The following is a 22,801-nucleotide window of genomic DNA, read 5'->3' as shown; positions in this document are numbered from 1 at the left end:
TTGAGGATAATCGAAAAGAGTTCCGATCTCATCTTACCTCATTCATACAAAGCGAGAAAAGTGTTTTCTCTATATCCGAGGTCGTCTCAAGGGTTGAGAATGTTAGTTTATCTACCGGTGTGGATACACTAGAGACTCCGTATTTTCGGGGTTAGACCAATTTATTGTCTACACATAAATTATGTGTCCCTTTACCCAGTTTTTACAAGTTTTTAAATGCAATAGGTCTCAGGAGGGCTGCGTTTCTGTCTTCCGCTGCTACATGTGATGTGCCGCGGTCCCTTCATCAGGCATATTGATACAACTACTGATTGCTTGAATCTTTTTTATCAAGTTGCTGGGATTTATGATTTGCATCAAGAGATCAAGACTATTTTGTGCTCTATTTCTAGCTTACTCTTAGATTGCCATTGTTTCACGATAAGCTTTTGTCCTAGATCTTTGAATAGGATTGCTCACAACATAGCTAAAAATGCTAGATAGTTGTGGGTTTTCCTCCCCTCTGTCAAAAAAAAAAGAAAAAAAAAACTAATCATGTTGGCTAGTGTCTATTTTTTGTTGATTTGACGCGTGTTTCCATGTTTATAGATCAAATGGATGTTTCAAATAAAACAAAATAAAAGCATATTTTAAATAGAAAATTTATTGTGCGATAACAAACCAAAGCGATTAAACATTATTAAGTTATTAAGTGGTATGCCTGTAAGAAACAGTCCCTTAAGTTCTTCATGTATGAGAGTCTGAGTAAGAAACAATCCTTTAGGTTCTTCATGTATGAGGGTTTGAACTCTGGAATCTGTAACATCCGCACTCTTGATGGTGTAACGTCCGCACTCTTGTGGCATAACATGAACAAAAGGGTTGTTATAATTAATGATATAAAACATCCGGCAAGGCGGAAACCACATAAATAAATGAACTCATAGTATAAAGTAGTTTGATAATGGAAGAGAATCCATGAAATGTTTCAAATAAAAGTGCTCTTAATTGACATGAAAGTTGAAACATACAAAAGGGAGCAAATGTAAACACAACTACTACTTTAATTTAACTCAATTGGTTATTGACAAAAAAAATGATTACACCCAAAATTGCATCAAAATAAGGAGAATTATGGTACAGAGTACGACATTTGCAAGCTCATATACACTACCTCTTGTACATTCACCTTCCGGCTAACTTCTTTGAAGACTGATAGATATGTAACTGGTTATTGACCTCAAAATCACTACCTTTAAACCCGAAATCAAGCACAACAAAGTCGTTAGATAGTTGGAGCTAACCGTCAGTTCATTGCTTTGAGCATTTAAATTTAGAAATCAAGCGCATATCAACGTAAGACAGTGCTTCAATTCCTCAGTGAACAACTCATTACAAAGACCAATCTGAATGTTTTAGCAACCCTATATTCAAGGCATGTCCAATTACCCCCTTCAACCCTATATTCAGGGAGTTTACATTCTACAATGTACCCCATCTTGTTTTCAATGAGACAGACTCTGAAAACTTTTAAGTAATCTTAATTCGGAAGTTTTTGGGAGGGATTTCTGAAAAAGGAAAAATATCATGATAGCAAACAACTACTGAAATGAAAATGGAAAACTCAGTCACGCTTATATAGTCAGCGGTGTAGTGGTGGTTGGCAAATTAGGAGTCTTATGGCAATGCAGAGTTGTGCGGGTCACGGCTCTGGCATATTGGATGAAGTTGGGGTATGATAGCATGAAATGGAAGCTGCATTTCCATCGACCCGAAGATTGTTAACACTCTAGAAGGATGTTCTCTGCAGCAGTTACTGTTGGATGTCTAAAGGCCTTAAATGGTGATTGTCTTGAATGTCCACCAATGCATATTAGTGATTTACTGGTCTTCGTAAGACATTCAAAACCTAATTTAAACCAATGATTCTGCAATACTACTAATCTAATACTTGTCAATTTCCTAGAGATACCAAGTCTAAGAAGGGAAAAAAATTAGATGAATACATCAAAACATAGTTTATAGGCGAAAAAGAACAACGATTTTGTATTCCTGTTTTCATACGAAAGCTGTACAAATGTCGCACGAAATCAAACAAATGATTAAACGTAAAATCAAATGTACAAAATAATGACGTAAAGAAATATAGAGGAAATGGGGTGTTACCTCTAATGTCTGACTTTGCAGTTATGAAAACTCTCCAAACAAATATTTAGCCTTGAACCCACATTTTATATATCGAATGAATCTGGCTGCGGCCACGATCTTAGTGAAGATATTATTGACAACAACAACTAATCAATAACAAAATTATAATCAATTAATTTCATAAAAGTAACGGACCCTAAAAATCTAACAACCCATCTAAATTGCTCAAGTTTAACCCATCTAGCAATCCATCTATATTGTCAGTCTATTGACGCAAGTTAAACCACCAGACATTTGTATAAAAAAATCAATTATATGCCAAAATCAACACAGTGACACAACAAACGAGCTGTATCATTCACAATTAGCAGCAAAAGGCACTATTGCACATTCAACAGTGTTCGGAATTTCTTTCACTTTGCAGAATGGTATAATTCACCAAGAATATGAATAAGGGAGTGAGAGAATTACGTTAATAAGAATGGCATAGTAGACCATATACTCCTTATACTTCCGTTCTACGCTTCTATTATAGAAAAACATTGTGAAATTCTCAAATTCTTCAAATAGGATTCAATACTCATTTTTTATGCACGGTTTAGGTTTGGAATGGTCTCGACTCTTAGCAGCAAGTTCCTACAAAACAGAAACTAATTATAAGAGGTAACAAACTGTAATGCCTAAAAACTTCAAAAAACGAAAACTTAATCGATGTGATAAATTCCTCCTTGTTTATGAAAACTTTAAAACTATGAGATACGAGTAACTTTAGCAAAGACAAAATTAAAAATAAATGTACATATTCTTTTATCAAAATTTCATTTAGGCCCTCTTCCATTTTTCCATTGAAAGATGAGACAAAAACTCCCCTAATGTTTAGGTGATTAGATGAGCATAACACTGTAGTAAGACATTACCTTTGTAAATTACAGTTAAGAAGCTAATTCATACATAATGTAGACACCCACTCTGCATCTTAATTCTCAAAAAACCCCAAATACATCTTAATTCTCATAAAACCCCAAATAGAGCAGATATTGTAAAAATGCAGCAGTACGAAAATGACTTAAAATATGTACAAAAATTTAAGCAAACTTATCATGTATTAGTAAGTTGATTACCCAAGTGCAAAGACATATTCCCCTTAAGTGCCACCCTTTCTCAATGGATGAATATTCCTATACGCTTCTCGCCAATAGTTTTTCCTTTCCTTCTCTTCCTGCACAAACCCACCAAAAATTCAAACCCAAATAATGATAAACTTAATTAACTTTTCCTTTTACTTTATGTTACTCACTTCATCTCAATCATTAGCTTACATTTAATTAACACAACCCTCACAACGAATAAAAAAGTGAAACAAATGATTGGAACGGAGGGAGTAGCTTCTTGGATGTCAAACTGTCATAGACTATGTCTTCAATTATATTAACATGAGATGGTCTCTCGAAAGATTTACTACTCGAAGCTAAAAGGTAAAACAAAATCAACTACCTCCAATCTCCTCAACTTGCTTTGCTGGGATTTGATCAATTTGTTGTCCTTTGATATTGTAATCTGCAACCAAAAAAATTCCATAAATCTACATATCAACACACAACAATATATAGCTAAAGCTCACTAAAGATTAAACCTTTTTTAAGAATCAGGTATGAAATAAACACAAACTTAACAAACCAATGGGAAATGATACTGGTGTTAATCATTCTTCTTCTTCTTATTTTTCTTAGTAACATCAGTATATTATAAGTCCCTCTAAGTTAAATTGATGATAAGTGAAATGATCTGAAACTGTAGCAAGATAATATATGGCCCGAAAAACTTACCTAAGACGATTCGTGCTTCCATGAGACGATTCGTCGGTTACAAATACTTGCAATAGATCAAAGATGATTAATAAATATAAGAAAACTAAACCCATACATGAGCAATGATCCCTTAATCATCGAACTAAAGCTTAAAATGGCATAAGTTTTCCCAACTATAACACAATCCATCAGAGCAACATCCCTTTTTGATTTTGGAGGTACAATTTCTTGCTGTTAATTGACAAAATTAGTGAAGGAATTGAATTTTTTGCTAAATTGAGGAGTTGGAGAGATGAAGTCGGGATGAAGAAAAGAGTAATGGAAGTTAATAAAGTTTGGATGAAGTTAGGATGGGTGGAACTGGGGAGTTGGAGGGGATAGTGGGCAATTTTTACAAATGTTATTATATGTATACTTTTGTTTTGTTTCAATCATACGTATAAGTCTACCGTATGAACGCTAAGAACGTGGCACGTCAGCTAATTTAAGTATAGTGGCTTTTGCTTTAATAATATTATGATTATGATGATGATGCAGGATTTCATAGAGAAAAAGTTGCTGAGATTTTTGGACAAATGAACAAATGAAGAGTTTCCCCATGAAATTAGACTTGAAAGCTTGGCCCGACTGGTAGGAGTTAAGACTATTTTTCGGTTACTTGTCGTTAGGAGCACCTAGACCAAAACAATATTTTTAACTTCACAAACTACTCTACTATTAGTAAAGAGGTAAGTAAAGGTCGGATCCCAAGGGACGGGTATTGATGTAGGATATTCGATTGCAAGTAGTGGTGTCTAAGGGTGTGATAATTTGGGTTGAGATAAGAAGATCACTAAACTAAATAACAATGTAAATAAACAAGCAAGATGATTAAAATGAGATGTAAACAATTGATTAAAAGCACTAGGGTGTCATGGGTTCATAGGGGATTCATGGGATTTAATCATACAAACATGTTTTCAACTAGATGCAAGCAATTATTATTGTGATGAGATCGAGTTAGTGTATATCTTACAATCCCTAGGGAGGTTTGGGTCCCGGAGCCGAATCGATTAGATTGTACAACACCTACAAGTCGACTTAGTCCTCCCTATCCAACACTATGCATGGTCTAATGAGACTCGAGTTGGTTTGTGTTTTACAAGTCTCATTGAAAAGATAAGGGATGGGTAGAAAATGCAAGGATTCATAGGCTCACATTTCATCAAACGTAACATGTGCATAAGTTGAAATCACAACAAGCAAACAAATTAATTATGAAAGCATATTAGATTAAGCATGAATCAATCCTCATGTTGGTTTCCCCTAATTCCCCATTAACCCTAATTAAGGAAACTACTCACTCATTATCAAGTTTAACATGCTAACAAGGTTGTCAATTATATTAACAAAGCAAAATATGATGAATGATTGAAGATGATTAACAATAATTAAAAAGGAATTAAGAGAATTATACCTAATGATGATCCCAAAATAATAAGCAAAGAATAATAGAAGTACTTGATGAATGATTGGAAGGTTGTCAATCCTCCAAATAAACCCCAAATAATCTTCAATTACCCAAAATAAAGGATGAACAATAGAGAAATTAAGGAAATGAGATTTGTATTAATGCTTAATTAAAAGTTATTTACAAGATTAAAATGAGATTAGGAAGAACATAAATAATATTAAGGATTGATGATAATCAAATTAGTACAATGGGGTATTTATAGTAAGGATTAGGTACATAAATTAGGGTTACTAAGGGCTTAAATGACGATTAAGACCCTTAAGAAAAGTTGAGGAAATGCTCCTCTCGAAGGAAGATGCTAGTCTCCTTTTTGCTAGTCTTTCAGAAATATGCGCATCCCGAGTGGAACAAGGAAGAGACGTGCTGTACTGGGCAGGAATCCGAGCGGCCAAGGGGTCGGGACGAGCGGATTGTAGTGGTGCAGGACGAGCGGATAGGGTGGTGGGATGCTCGGATTGTGGAGGTCTTGGACGAGCGTCCCGAGGCTGCGACGGGCGGATTGTAGTCCGGCAAGCTTCTTCCTCTTTTCTTCTTTTCTTATTCCAACAATCCTCAAGGATCTTGTCGGAGATGCAAGGATATTCTTCATCATTGCCCATCTACTACATTATTTACATAGGCCTTCTAGTCTTGTCTTCACTTTGATGCTTGGTCATTAGATTCGATCAATTTAGCTCCATTTTGCCATGAAAATGCAAGGTTTGCACTCCTCTCCTACCAAGGAAACAAAATCTCAAAAAATATGCAAAACAAAGGACTAAAGATAGTAAATGACCCAATTATGCACTAAAAAGCATAGGAACGAGGCTAATTCGAGGACTAAATATGCTCAAATATTGGTCACATCAAATATCCCCAAACCGAACCTTTGCTCGTCCCGAGTAAATAGGTGATAAAACTAGGACCCTTATTTAAACTAACCTACTAATATAGCTGATATCAGACAATTATCGGGTCTCACTCCGCCCTTTCAACTCACAACAAGACAACCATGAGGTAGGATGCCTTCTTGCAAGGCAAGGCGGGGCTTGCCAAAATGGCGACACATCCAAGCATTAAAGCACACAAAATAAAGTAATGGATGCTTCTACAAAAGAATAGCCACTTTCTTCATCTAAGTGGCGGAAATTATCTAAAGGGAAAACAATTCAAGGGTACACACTCCTTCATAGATATGGTTTTTTCAAATTACTAAGGCTAGAAGGATACCAATAAATCACCTCCAAGTTGTGTCAAGATAGGGTACCTTTGTGCTCAATTGTTAAATGATTTTGTCAAGAATAGACTCCCTATGGTGTTAGAAACACTGGAGGATCGCGTAATTCCCCTTCTTGCCTAGACAAGAAGAAGGGTCGTCCCTTCTCTACCATGCACAAAAGTGGATACGATGGATAAAGGGATCATTTGAATTTGAGTTTCATATGGGAGTTTGCTTTTTGTTGTTGTTTTTCCCCCCAATTTCTTGTGGCATTTGACATTTGAGAACACTTTCTTTTTGCCATTTCTTTTGATGTTTGGCATTTCAATACTTGACAACTTTCAAGTTTTTGCATTTTCTTTTGAACATTTTCAAAGTCACCCCATTTGTAGTGAGGGTGCTTATATTTGAAACATATGAGTTTTCATTTTTGTTACTCCTCTTTTCTTTTGATGCAATTGCAAACTTTTTGACTTTTCATTTCATTTCCTGAACTCAAATTTGAACAATTTTTGTGCCCATTCCCTTTGATGACAAAATGTGGTAGATGGTGAAGGATAGTTGCATGGTTTCAAGGGTCACCTTGGAATAAACGGTAGCCAAGGAGTTATCACACCACAAGGTACTCTTGACTAGGCTTTAATCCATGTGTCAAAGGATCTTAGCACTACACATCCTAGGGTGTTTTACAAATATTCTAACAAGCAAAGTCTTAAGAAGAAAAAGTATCTACAAGGGCCTTATATACAATTGTCAAGCTTCCCAATTAGACGGTTTCACAAAATTTTTCCTAAATGCAACTATATGCCATGATGCAACTAACATTTATACATCCTAATGCATATGCTTCTACCAACTAATATGCCAAATAATCTAAATGCAATCCTAAATTCACATTGTTTTTACCGCGTCAATCAAAATAAAGCTACATAGTCATTAACATTAAGAGGAAAAAGGAGATTGGAAAGATCATACCATGCGCTCTTCAATATCCTCATGTCTCGGATGTGGCATACTCAATCAATGTGAACAAGGATGAACAAACACAATATATACAAGACTACACTACAAAGGAAATGAACTTGTTTTTGAATTTTTAATTTTTTTTGAATTTTTTTGGATTTCCGAAATTTTTTAATTTTTTTGGATTTTGTTTTAGTGAAAATTACAAAATACCACCTAGTATTTATCGTATTTTGTAAACTACCACCTAGTATTTCATTTATTACAAACAATCACCTACTTTGCGCCGTATATATCCAGACTCCCACCGTATTTTATTCCCGATTATCATTTAACTTAATTCCCGACTCATTAAGTGAATAAACTATAAAATGACCAAAATACCCCTATTTTTACTAACTTCAAAGACTCATTACCATCTAATTAAAGACAAACAAAATCAAACCTAAACCCAATTTATAATCAAAATTTATTTTATATGTTAAGAATCAAAATCCAATAATCAAAACTTCATGTTTCAAGAGAAGCAATAATCATTCATGATCCATCTTACACAATCTCAATAATGAATTTGTATGTAATTTACGTTGAATTGCTATAAACATTCCACAAAATACAACTCCACCACCCCCTCTCCCCCCTCTAATCCACCTGACCACCGCCAACCATGCCATCGTCGCCCATCATATCGGCCTCATTCCTTCTCTTCCTTTTTCCATCCTCGGCCTGCTGCCTCCGAAAATGAAGAGCACCATGACACCGACAACGGTGGTTCTAGGCTCGTAAGCACGACGGTGTCAGGTTGTTTGAGGTCCGACGAGTTGGTTGTCGACCTGGGTTTTTTTATGTGCTGGTGTTCAATGGAAGAGGCTCAGTGGTCGACCATGGTGGTCGAGGCTGCTGTTCGGAGTTTTTTAGGAGTTAACAAGGATGGAGCCCGGAGTTGTTGGTGGTGATGGTGGAGTAATAAATTTTTGGTAATTTAAGGATTTTTTTTTTGACTGGGCAATTTGATGGTGATGAATGATGATGAAGAATTATTAGGGGGTTGGTGATGAACTTGTTGATCTTTTATTTTTAGTGGTAGGATGTGTTTTGAGCAAGTTGAAGTAAGGCTATTTTGGTCTTTCTATAGTTTATTACGGGGTAGTAACTTAATGAGTCGGGAATTAAGTTAAATGATAATCGGGAATTAAATACGGTGGGACTTTGGATATATACGATGCAAAGTAGGTGGTTGTTTGTAATAAACGAAATACTAGGTGGTAGTTTGAAAAATACGATAAACACTAGGTGGTAGTTTGTAATTTTCACTTTGTTTTAAAAGTCAAGTTAGAATTTCCCATCCCCACACTAGTATGGGCATTGTCCTCAATGGCCAATACGATAGGAAATTATGCAATTTACATGAATATGCATGATTTCTAAACTAAATACAAACTATACTAAACTACACTACATGGTGCATGTGTTTTTGTTATGGTGGAGAGCATAATTTAGATTAGCTCCCAATGCATATGTATAAACTTCCACAAACCAAAATAGACACTATTTCTAATGTCAAAAATTTTGGGGGAGTTCATGCACATAAAATGCAATGCATGAAACTAAAATTTGTCATTTTGGATTTTGAAAGTTGGGAACAATAAAAATGAACACCTCAATGAAGGCAAGGTGTTAGTCCTCTAATGTGGCTAGGACTCTACAAAATGATCAAGATAAAATAAAAACAAGAGATGTAGACAAACCATAAAGGAGGTGTAAGAATGTAGGAGCCTCCAAAAGTTTGCTAGTCCTCACCCATCGTGTCATCATCATCATCATCATCTTCCTCACTTGAAGCATCATCAACCTCCATGGATGTGGAGTCATGTCCACTCTCACTTTCACTCTCTTGTTCTTCCTCACTTCCCTCTTCTTCTTGAACTTCTTCATCTTCACCTTCTTGGTTATCACTCTCATCAACAACCATCTCCTCTCCACCCGGTCTACCACCACTAGAAGTGCTAGGAAACAATACCTCCTTATCCACCCACCTAGGCAAGGGACAAGATGGATCGAGAAGTCCTTGCCTAGCAAGATGTAGGAGGGGCGGATATTGGACCTTGTAAGCATCAACTCTATCATTGTAAGCTTGTTTTTGCATTTCCTTCATTAGTAGAGTCAAGTAATCATTTCCCGCCTTGGCATTTTCGGGGTTAAACTCGTGGTATTCAAATGGATAAGGTGGGGTGATAATGGAGGAGGAGGGCTCGACAACTTCTTCCCCTTGGTGTTGAATGATATATTCGGTCTCTTCGGAGAGTGGGAGAAGGTAATTCGGTCTATGAACATTCAAGCGGAAAATTTTGCTAGGCAATGCGAAGGATCTAGCTTCATTTGTCAACCACCCAAATCTGTTGTCAAGAGTGTAGTTCTTGACCCATTTAAACTTTTAAACCATGGTGGGCAAATCGATAAGATGGCCTCCTTTTACTGGTGTATAAGTGTTATTCTTGTTGAAATCCCGGTTAAAATGCTTAGCCAAATAGGGAACTAATCCTCCATTGGTAATAAAGGCCATGCCTTCTTTGCCACAATCAACATTAAGCCATCGATCAATCAAAAGTCATAAAGCATTGTATGGCTTGGTAAACTCTCTCCCAATGTTCAAAGCCGACTCAAGAAGAATAAAATCAAGTTTGGTAAGCTGATTTGTGCCTTCCTAGCTATCAAAGTATTCCCAATGACCTTATACTATACTCTAATGCCCGGATGATGGACTAAGAGAGCACGACAATCATGATAAGATACGAATTTCTTTCTGGAAATGGCCATCCAAAGAGGAGCGGGGACATACTTGGTAGGATTCTTTGTAAAAGTCGCATTATCACTAAGGCCAAATATCTTACCCATTTCGTCATAAGATAAACATCTATCAACATTTTCAAGACGAAACTCAATAATGGTTCGGGTCTCCACCTTTGTGACTTTCAAAGAGCTCAAAAACTCTAAGGTGAGGGAGGAGTATGTCAATTCTTGCATTGCAAACAATTTACTCAACCCCATAGACTCGAAAAAGGTCTTAGTTTGCTCAAGAACACCCAATTTTGACAATGCATCTTCACAAATGAACTTAGTAGGCATGATGGTTTTCTTAGGAAAGAGAATAAATTTCTTCCTATGGGAGTCGGAAGTGAAAATTACCTCCGGATAATCGGATAATTGTTCAATGACCGGAGTGGTAGAAGTAGTAGCTTCCATAGGAGGATTTTGTTCTTGAATCTTCAACCTTGCATTATGGACTACCAATGCCTTTGATGCTTGTTTGGCTTGAAGAGCTTGTTGCCTCTTAGAAAGAGTCTTATTTTGGGGTGCCTTGTTTCTACCTTTTGTTCTTGCCATACTCTTTTGCTTAGTAACACCAATGAAAGATTGAAATCTTCAATTTCTAGTAATGCCCAAATCGATTTAGGATAGATGAAGGTTGCCTTGTATCCTAAAAATCGACTCAAAATGTGAAGATTTTGGTGTTTGAATCACTTGTTGTTGCTAAAGGAGTGATTAATTTTTGTTTTGAGGAAGTTTGGATTTGATGTGGTTGATTTTGGTTGAGAAAATTGGTTTTTGTTGATGGAGAGGATGAGGGTTTTGGGGTTTTGGGGTTTTGGGTAGTGTTTGTGTTTTGAATTAATGAAAATGAATGGGAAAGGAGGGTTTAAAAGACCCGTTGGTTTTTGAATTGCAGAGGGAGACGAGCGGCTTCAGTATCGGGACGCTTGGATTCTTCAATTTCTGGGTTCAGAAGAAGACGCCATGGGACGAGCGGATTGCAGGAAGGACGAGCGGATTCCTGAGCTGAGACGAGCGTCTTTGGCTTAGGACGCTCAGATTCCTTTCCAGTGAAAAATCCCAAATTTTAGCAGTAAAAAGACGAGCGTCTTTCCTCTTGGACGACCGTCCTGATTGAGACGAGCGGATTCTTTGCTAGGACGCTCGGATTCACAGTCAGACCCAAAAATATTTTCTGCAGCTTCACAAGACGAGTGTCTTATGCCTTGGACGCTCGAGTTCTTTCAAGACGAGCGGATTATCCCTAGGGCCGCTCGGATTCTTCCTCGACCACACGGATTCAGGTTCATCCGTGGGTGCTTTGTAACCCGTGTCATTTCATTCTTCAATTCTTGTGTTCTTCATTGTAGGGGCACTACAAAGGCATGAATAGCCTAGGCAATTGATATCCCCACACTAAGGCAAAGCACTACACATCAATAAACTCATAAGTCCCTCCCTCACTTCTTTCAAAATGATGAAAATCTTGATCAAGGCATAAAAATGTAAATCCAAAAATGACAAAAATGCAATACAATAATTGAAATGCAAGTTAGGGAGTTAGAATATTTACAAATGGTGGTTTAGGGAGGACTCCACCAAACTCTCATCCAATGTGAGATGTCAAGGGGGCATGTTCAAGGTGTTGTTGATGTTACTCAACACCTTGAAGAAGTAGTCGAAAGCTTGCTCAATATCATGATTAAGATCCTCAATTGACCTTTGCACTTGTTGTTCTCCATGATGGTCTTGGGTCATAGCATTACCAATATAGGGATTTAATATCCCTTCAAACTCATCATCCCAAAGACCGCATACTTCGTCTACTTGATCACTAAAAATGTCTTAAGTTGATGAAGACAACTCTCCTTCTTTCTTATCTTGGCCAATGAGGCCTTCTTCTTCACTTGTCATGGGTGAGCTTTTCAAGCTCTCATTATTGCAATTTCCTTGCTCTTTTTATGGAGCATCATCCACTTTCTTTTTCCATTGAAATTCCAACTTCTTCCTATCATCTTTACGGCTATAGTGATCAACCATAAAACATGGCTCATGCAATCGGGGAGCTCTCATAGTCTTGTCAAGATTGAAAGTGATGGTTTCATCTCCCACTTTAAGGGTGAGTTCTCCATGCTTTACATCGATCACCATTCCCGCGGTGTGCAAGAAATGTCTTCCTAAGATAATAGAAACGTTGGAGTCTTCTTCCATGTCAACAATAACGAAATCTACCGGGATAAAGAATTTTCCAATTCTTACGGGAACATCTTCCCATACCCCTAAAGGTGTCTTTGTTGATCTATCCGCCATTTGAAGCGTAATGTTGGTGCATTTGAGTTCTCCCATTCCTAGCCCCTTGCTTACCGAATATGGCATGACACTAACGCTTGCCCCAAGGTCACATCAAGCTTTGTTGATTGTAGTGTCACCAATAGTGTATGGAATGGAGAAACTTCCCGGATCCTTGAGCTTTGGAGGTGAACTCCCTTGAAGGATGGCACTACTCACTTTAGTGAAAGCAATAGTCTCAAGCTTCAGGATTGATTTCTTCTTTGTAAGAATATCCTTCATATACTTTGCATAGGCCGGAACGTGATTGATCAATTCCGTGAATGGAATCGAGACTTCTAAATTCTTCACAATCTCCATGAATTTTCCAAGTTGGTCATCAAACTTAGGCTTAGCTTAACGACTCGGGAATGGAAGTTCAATAACAATAGGCTCCTTCTCTTTGGCTTTTTCTTCATTCTTCTTTGAAACTTCTTGATTGGCGGGTTCTTCTTCCCTAGAGTTTTGCACAAATCTTTCCTTGTCACTAGTCTCCACAATGTCATCCTCAACTTGCTTATTTGTCCCTTCATATCTTGTACTACTCCTCAAGCAGACGGCACTAACCGATTCATGTCTTGGGGGATTACTTTGAGGTGGTAATTGCCCCTTTTGTCTTTGAGAGCTCGAAGATGCTAATTGAGTCATTTCGATTTCCAACATTTTTGTGTGAGCTAGGATGTTGTTGATGGTGATGTCTTTTGCTTGGCTATCTGATCGTGAGCGTGTAGTTGTACACCCAATTAAAACACATTTATAATTCTCAACAACTAGTTAGTGGTTAAGTCGAGGTCGATCCATGGGACGGTGTGTTTTGGGTTCTAAGTCTATCTATCTCAATTTATGCTAGTGTCACAATTGATGGGGTTTGTAGTTGTGTTCTATACAAATGGAAGCAATAAAGAAAATAAAGGTGTAAACAAGTAATAAAGGGGACTAGAATATCGTGGAGTCATAGGGGATTCATGGGAGTTTATCATACAAACATGTTTACAAAGTTGCAAGCAATTAATGTTGTAGAAGAACCGATTTGGTTTATGTCTTACGGTTCATAGGAAGAGTTGGGTCCCGGAGCCGAATCGATTAGATTGTACAACACCTACAAGTCGACTTACGTTCTTCCTATTCAACTTCTATGCATGGTCTAACAAGACTCGAGTTGGTTTATGTCTTACAAATCTTGTTGAATAAATAAGAGATGGGTAAAATGCAAGGATTCATAGGCTTTGCATTTCATCAAACATAACATGTGCATAGGTTGACATCACAACAACCAAGTAAATTAATTATGGAAATATATCGGATTAAGCAAGATTATTCCCCATGTTTACTTCCCTTAATTACCCTCTAATCCTAGTTAAGGAAACTACTCACTCATTATCATGGAAAACATGTCATTAATGGTGTCAATCATTACAACAAGTATAAACATGATAAGAGCTTAAGGAAATAAACAATAACGGGTAAAGAGCAAAGGAATTATATCAAACTTGAGATGATCCAAATAATGAAGCAAAGAATAAAAGAAGAGAACTTGATTGATTGATGAAGGGTTGTCAATCCTCCAATAATACCCCAATAATCTTCAATTACCCAAAAGTAATATACTTGAACAATAATTAAGGAGAGATTAATGTGAAATTTGTGGAAAGATTAAAGAGTAATCTAATCTAATCTACTCCTAACCTATTCTAAGAGGATTTTCTAATGTGGAAGCTTGGTTTAATCTAAGGAAACTTGATTCTAATCTAAGGGAACTTGGTTAAGAGAGCATTACAAATGGGGTATATATAGTAGTACATCATTAAGTTAAGTAAGGGTAAATTAGTAAATAACAATGCTAATTGTTGAGTAGGGAAATGCTCCTATCAATGAGAGATGCTAGTCTCCCTTTTCCTAGTCTTTCAGAAATATGCGCATCCCGAGCGTCTAGGCAGTAGGGACGGTTGACACTGGAGAGGAATCCGAGCGGCCAAGGGGTCGGGACGCTCGTCCTGTAGCAGGGGGAGACGAGCGGATCAAGCACGGAATGCTCGGATCTTAAGGCCTCAAGACGAGTGTCTTGGAAGGAAGGACGAGCGTCTTGTCTCAGGGGACGAGCGTCTTGAGTCTCGGGACGAGCGGATTGGCGGACAGCTTCTTTATTTGAGCTCGGATTGTAAAACGGACGTCATTTTCTCATCCGGACTCCTATTGGAGTGATTCAAAAGCCTAGATAACTTAATTTTTTGACGCCGTTTCATCTACCATACTTTTAGAGCCAAAGGAGCAACTCTCAGTTTGGTTCTGAGCAATTTCTTCTTGTAATGCTTTCCTTCTCGTCATCCTTACTTTTAACCCTATGATCCTTCTATATACTCTTTATTCCTACATCCTTGGTCATCATTCTTGGCTTCTCGTCATACTAGTCCATTCAAGATCAACAAAAATCTTCTAAATATGCACGGGAGACGGGAATTTCTGCCTAATTACCTTCTTTCCTACAAAACATACGAAATGCACTAGGAAAGCAAAATAGAAAGCATTTGACGGATAAAATGGCTATGGAATGTTATAATAGTATGCAAAATAGGCTCAATTAGGGGACTAAATGTGCGCATTTATGAGTCACATCACTATCCTTTTGCATTTGAGTGAAGAATTCTTGTTGGTCCTTTTGCATTTGGAGGACCGCTTTTTGAACATCAAAACCTTGGTCATTTTGTTGATTGTATGGAGTTTGATTTTGGTAACCTTGGTTTTGGTTGTAAAAGGGTCTTTGATTTTGGTTTCTCATTGGAGGTGGGGTGTATGTTTGTTGAGGGTTTTGAACATTTTGGCTTTTGTATGAGAGATTTGGATGGAATTTGGTGTTTTCATTGTAATAGTTAGAATAAGGGATACCACTCTTGTATGCTTGAAAAGCATTCACTTGCTCACTTGTTCCCCTACATTCACTTTGGTCATGTCCCAAAGTTCCACAATTCTCACATATTCCACTTGGAATTGATGAAGATTCCACCTTGGCATTAACATGTTGCTTTGGTGATTTTGAGGATTCTTCAAGTTTAGCCATAGCCTTCTCAAACTTCAAGTTGATGGTATCAATATGAGCACTAAGTTGAGCACCCAATTGAGTAATAGAGTCCACTTCATGCTTTCCTCCTCTAGTAGCCTTTCGAGGTCTACTATATTGTGAATTATGGACCACCATTTCCTCAATCTTGTTCCAAGTTTGATTATCGTCAACTTCGGTGAACATGCCATTTGATCCCATGTTGAGAATGTTTCGGGAGTCTTCATAAAGACCATTCCAAAATTGTTGTACCAAGAACCACTTGCTAAGTTCATGACGAGGACATGAGCGACAAGTTCCTTTGAATCGCTCCCAAGCTTCATACAAAGATTCTTCTTCCCATTGTTTAAAACCCGTGATTTGGGCTCTTAGCATGTTAGTCTTTTCCGGAGGGTTGAACTTTTTGTAGAAAGCAAGAGCCAATTTCTTCCAAGAGTCGATTCCAAGAGTAGCCTTATCAAGGCTCTTTAACCATTATTTCGCGGTACCAATTAGAGAAAAAGGAAATAAGACCCATCGAATTCGGTCTTGAGTCACTCCGGTTTGTGAAATCGCATCACAATAGTCACAAAAAGTCTCCATGTGAGAATGAGGGTCTTCACTAGGCATCCCCCAAATTGGCTTCTTTCGACTAATTGGATAAATGCGGATTTTGCAATGAAATTTCCGGTCAAGTGTTGTGGTGTGGGAGTACCATTGGGTAGGTTCTCCTCGGTTGGTACATAATGTGATGAAAACTTAGGCATTGTGGGTTGATTTTGTGTTGGGTTCTCCTCTCCTTCTCTTGCAAAAGGGTTGATGAATTCAATAGTATTTGGATGAATATCTACAACCTCACCAATACCCCTCAAAGTGTTTCTAGCAAGTCTTCTATTGGTTGTCAAAGTTCTCTCAATTTCGTGATCAATGGGTAACAAGTTACCTTGTGATCTTCTAGACATGTAAAATATCAAACAACTTGAAAACAATTAGAATAAACCTTGAGGAGTTTTACTTCCTCAAGGCAAAGAAAGACACAACTAATAACAATAAAAAAAATCAAATCAAGTTAACACCGTCCCCGGCAACGGCGCCATTTTTGGTCGGAGTTAAGACTATTTTTCGGTTACTTGTTGTTAGGAGCACCTAGACCAAAATAATATTTATAACTTCACAAACTACTATACTATTTATTAGTAAAGAGGTAAGTAAAGGTCGGATCCCAAGGGACGGGTATTGATGTAGGATTTTCGATTGCAAGTAGTGGTGTCTAAGGGTGTCATAATTTGGGTTGAGATAAGAAGATCACTAAACTAAATAACAATGTAAATAAACAAGCAAGATGATTAAAATGAGATGTAAACAATTGATTAAAAGCACTAGGGTGTCATGGGTTCATAGGGGATTCATGGGATTTGATCATACAAACATGTTTTCAACTAGATGCAAGCAATTATTGTTGTGATGGGATCGAGTTAGTGTATATCTTACAATCCCTAGGAAGGTTTGGGTCCCGGAGCCGAATCGATTAGATTGTACAACACCTACAAGTCGACTTAGTCCTCCCTATCCAACACTATGCATGGTCTAATGAGACTCGAGTTGGTTTGTGTTTTACAAGTCTCATGGAAAAGATAAGGGATGGGTAAAAAATGCAAGGATTCATAGGCTCGCATTTCATCGAACGTAACATGTGCATAAGTTGAAATCTCAACAAGCAAACAAATTAATTATGAAAGTATATTAGATTAAGCATGAATCAATCCCCATGTTGGTTTCCCCTAATTCCCCATTAACCCTAATTAAGGAAACTATTCACTCATTATCAAGTTTAACATGCTAACAAGGTTGTCAATCATATTAACAAAGCAAAACATGATGAATAAATGAAGATGATTAACAATAATTAAAAAGGGATTAAGAGAATTATACCTAATGATGATTCTAAAATAATAAGCAAACCATAATAGAAGTACTTGATGAATGATTGGAAGGCTGTCAATCCTTCAAATAAACCCCAAATAATCTTCAATTACCCAAAATAAAGGATGAACAATAGAGAAATTAAGGAAATGAGATTTGTATTAATGCTTAATTAAAAGTTGATTACAAGATTAAAATGAGATTAGGAAGAACATAAATAATATTAAGGATTGATGATAATCTAATTAGTACAATGGGGTATTTATAGTGAGGATTAGGTACATAAATTAGGGTTACTAAGGGCTTAAATGACGATTAAGACCCTTAAGAAAAGTTGAGGAAATGCTCCTCTCGAAGGAAGATGCTAGTCTCCTTTTTGCTAGTCTTTCAGAAATATGCGCATCCCGAGTGGAACAAGGAAGAGACATGCTGTACTGGGTAGGAATCCGAGCGGCCAAGGGGTCGGGACGAGTGGATTGTGGTGGTGCAGGACGAGCGGACAGGGTGGTGGGACGCTCGGATTGTGGAGGTCTTGGACGAGCGTCCCGAGGCTGCGACGGGCGGATTGTATTCCAACAAGCTTCTTCCTCTTTTCTTCTTTTCTTCTTCCAACAATCCTCAAGGATCTTGTCGGAGATGCAAGGATCTTCTTCATCATTGCCTATCTACTACATTATTTACATAGGCCTTCTAGTATTGTCTTCACTTTGATGCTTGGTCATTAGATTCGATCAATTTAGCTCCATTTTGCCATGAAAATGCAAGGTTTGCACTCCTCTCCTACCAAGGAAACAAAATCTCAAAGAATATGCAAAACAAAGGACTAAAGATAGTAAATGACCCAATTATGATCTAAAAAGCATAGGAACGAGTCTAATTTGGGGACTAAATATGCTCAAATATTGGTCACATCACCGACTTAACTAAACTTGACCCGTCACTTAATGTGTCGGGCTTTTCTAGAATTTCGCATACAGTCTAAAAATCTCTACTTTATTTTGACTCATTTAAAGCGGTTATAACCCAATAAGTTAAAATGGAATTTTCACATTCGTCATTAATTCGTGAAAGGTGTCGCGCAAATCAACGATAGAGGTCTCGTGTATTGTTTTATTTCACTCGAGACTCGCTTTGACTTTTGTTATTAATTAACTTTCTTTAGAGAGAAACTTAAGCTTATTGCATTGAGTTTTAGAAAGACTTTTTGCAATTATTTGAGAAAATCTAATTACTCTAAATCTACTATGAAGAACTAATTCCCCCCTTCTTGGTTCAACTTTTGAAGCTACCGATTAATCCATTGTGAGATCGTATTTACCTTTTATCTTTCAAGTATTGTTTTAATCTCTTGTTCTTTATTTCTTTGATTATTATTTACTTTCATTATCTGATCAATAATGTTAGTAATTATTAATCTTTTGCTAATTAAGATTATTGGCTCAGTTTGTTTGATATCTAAATAATATAACAACCTTTATCCTTCTAATTAATCCAGTTTATCATTATTTTTATCCTTCTAATTAATTCAGTTTATCATCATTTGAGTTTAGGAAGAGATTAAACATACAATTGAATTACGAAACTGCGTGGTTGTGGTTATTGTTTCTATTGCTTTCTTTGATCATTATTGCTGCTGTTGGATTGAATATCGCATGCGTGTGTTGAATTATTTGATTAGGGTCTTATAATATCATCGATTGAATTATTTGACAACTCTCAAGAAGAAGGAACAAGAATTAATATTGCATATTTTAATTTTTTTCACGATAGATACTTGAAGATAATTGGTATTTGAGACTTTCGATGATAGATGGACTAAGTGGTAGTAGAGATAAGTTGATCTGTGACCTTAAATTATCTGAATTCCCCAAAAGCTATTATCTTTATTAGTTTTCTTTAGTTTAATTAGTCTTAGTTTACCAACTAAGCAAATCCCCCCCCCCCCCCTAAATGGGTTACTTTACTCTACATTATTATACAAATTAATTAACTTAGTCCTTCTCTATGGGCTCGACCCTTACTTATATTATATTGCTATTTTTAATTAGTAGTATAGTTAAGTGAAATAAATTTACTTTTATAGACATGATTTTGCAACCCATCATGGGTCTAATATGTACCTAGAGCTAGCAAACATGACCCGACAAACCCAATCAGATATGTCCCAAATTCGACTCGATAGAACCTGAAAATATAAGAAACCCTAAACCGACCTATTTGGGATGGAGATCCGATACAACCCAATGATCAGTAACTCGAAACCGGCCCTAACCCGACCCAATATTAACCCGACTCAATATTTACCCAATAAAATTGTTGACCTGACAATTATTGAGCTTAACATTTATCCAAATAAAAGCGGTTTATTGTTTAACTTGACATGTTTGTTTTAATAACAAAGTAATCAAACCAAATAATGCTCCCTGAGATTATCAATTCCTTATAAAGGGTCGTACTTTTTCACATACGAATTTTACTTTTTCACATATGTATTTTACAATTTTACCCTTATTATTCTTTTCTCTCACCCATTCTTATTTTCTCTCTTTCCTAGTCTCCCTTCACCACCAACACCACTTGCTTCGATATGAAATTTTCCGTTATACGAAGTATATGATTGAAAAACTAACAATGAATAAGAAAAAAAAATAAGAAATCAAAATCAATAATTACAAAATAAGATGGTCTAATTATTACTAGTATTAAACTAAAATTTAAAAAAAAAAGAAAAAAAAAAGCTAAACAATCCCATGACAAACCCCATTACAAGCCAACCACCACCTGCCCATCGGACCACCTGGCTACCACCATCTTCCCAATCGACCATTCTCTTCACAGATGACGACCACGCTTCACGCATCATCACTCTGACCACCGTGCACCACCGAACATCGCGTCCTTATTCTCCTCCGTCACGCAGCACCACCGTAGGACCCGCACTCACGACTATCCCACAGCACTCGCACCACTCTGACTTTCGTGCACCACCTTAACCCTCACCCCATCTGCCAAGGCACCACCTCCAAGCATAAACCCTAACTCAAACTATAATAAACAAATAAAACATTGTTAAATTAAATAAAACTCATTCAAACATATTCATAATTGATAAAAAGAACTAATAGAAGAATAGGGCTCATTGCTTAAGTTTTTGGATGAATTTGATTGAATTTAGGGAAAAAATGGTTCATAAGAGTATAGAAGAGGTTAATTTGATAAGGTTTGAAAAAGGGTATAATACGGAAACTTAATGAAAAAATGTATGTGAAAAAGTAAAACTCGTATGTGAAAAAAGTAATTCCGTTTATAAAAGGAAGGAGCATAGTTGAGAATATTTTGATTTGTCAGAACCAGATAAGATTATATAACAGGAAGACTGTGTCACCCAAGTTCATGCTTAAAGTGGACCTCAAGAAAGCTTATGATTCAATCAGTTGGGGGTTCCTAGAGCAGATGCTGAGTGCTTTAAATTTTCCTCATCAATTCATACTTCTTGTCAAGGAATGTGCGAGCTCTGCTTCTTTCTCTTTTGTGCTAAATGGTGAGGTGTTTGGATTTTTTCAAGGGAAGAAAGGATGGAGACAAGAGGATCCTTTGTGTCCCCTTTTATTCACAGTTGCAATGGAGTATTTGAGTAGAGTTTTGAGCTATACAACTACCTCAATGCCATTTAAATTTCACCCTATGTGTGCCAAGATGAATTTATCTCACTTGATGTTTGCTGCGATTTATTATTATTCAGTAAGGGTGATGTTCAGTCAATTATGGTGCTGCTGAGATCTTTTGCCAGTTTTTCTAAAGCCTCTGGTCTCCAGATGAATAATGCAAAAACAAATGCTTATTTTAATGGAGTCAATGATGGCTTTAAGAGGGATATCCTACAAATCTCAGGATTTTTGGAGGGGCAAATACCTTTTAATTATTTGGGGATTCCTATTACTGCTGGTAAAATGAAGAAGAAGGAATGTCTGGTGTTGGTAGAAAAGCTGGTTAACAGGATAAGGGAATTTGGTTAAAGACATCTTTCTTATGCTGGGAGACTGGTTTTAGTCAACTCTGTATTGGCATCTCTTTTGTAATACACCGTATTTAATAATTATATAATAATCATATTTTATCGTATTTAGCGACTACAGGCTCTGGTATCTTAGGTAACCCTAGTGAAATTGCTGCCCCCAAACTCATGAAGAAATTGGCAGACATTTATTTCGCGACGGTTGCTGCTGCCTCAGGGTCTGTTTTCTCTTTGACACCTCGCCAGCTTGCTTTGTGGCAGTCTCAGCAGGGTTCCCACTCCTCTGATTGGTTGCGTGCGGTTCCTATCTTGGGGTTGGGTCAGACTATGAACGGGAGGACGTACCGTAGTGTGCTTGGATATCGGCTGGGTGTTCCGTTATTCACGGTCTCTAGGCCCTGTCCAGCTTGCTCTCGGGATTTTGGCCGATGATGTTTTTGGGGACCACGCTGTTTCTTATCTTTGGTCTGTGGGCGTTAAACATCGGCATAACCTCGTCCGTGACACTCTTTTTGACATCCGCTATAGATCCGGTATTTCTGCGGGAAAGGAGGTTGATGTTGGTTTGGTTGACGGGCATGGGGTTCTCTTCGTCCTGCGTTCTTTGCTTTATTCTTGGGACGGGGCGTGATGTGTGCGTTGACTTGACCGGTCCTCTCCTTTGACTCAGATGGATGACGAATTTTGTCTGCGGGCAGGGTTATTCTTGATCTTTGCTCGGCGGAAGTGTGCTAAGTATGGGGATTTGTGCGCGGCAATGGTTATTATGGTTTCCTTCCTTTCTCTTTATCATCACTTGGGAGTTGGGTTCGGATCTTTGCCTTGCTCAGCGGATCCGAAATTCTCGGTATCTCAGGATGCATGGGCTTGGGTGGCCGCTTACATTTTTACTAGACTTAGCTTTGCTGTTGCTAAGGGTGTGGGAGCCCAGCTTGTTTCTCGGCTCCCCACCAATTTCATGTAAACTTTTGTTTTTCATTTAATGAAAGCTGCGCGCATAATAATAATAATAATAATAATAATAATAATAATAATAATAATAATAATAATAATAATAATAATAATAATAATAATAATAATA

General features: G+C 37.2%; 1 non-coding gene across 1 annotated transcript; it reads left to right on the top strand.

Annotated features, from left to right (window-relative positions):
- Positions 1-16,071: 16,071 nt before the first annotated feature.
- LOC141597765 (small nucleolar RNA R71) lies at positions 16,072-16,178 on the top strand. Its single transcript, XR_012522983.1, has one exon. It is a non-coding gene; the product is annotated as a small nucleolar RNA R71 (small nucleolar RNA).
- The last annotated feature ends 6,623 nt before the right edge of the window (positions 16,179-22,801 follow it).

This window comes from Silene latifolia, chromosome 8 (assembly GCF_048544455.1).
Source record: "Silene latifolia isolate original U9 population chromosome 8, ASM4854445v1, whole genome shotgun sequence".
Taxonomy (NCBI): Eukaryota; Viridiplantae; Streptophyta; class Magnoliopsida; order Caryophyllales; family Caryophyllaceae; genus Silene; species Silene latifolia.
The sequence above is the reverse complement of the archived record's forward strand: the minus strand, read 5'-3'. Positions and strand labels throughout refer to the sequence as shown.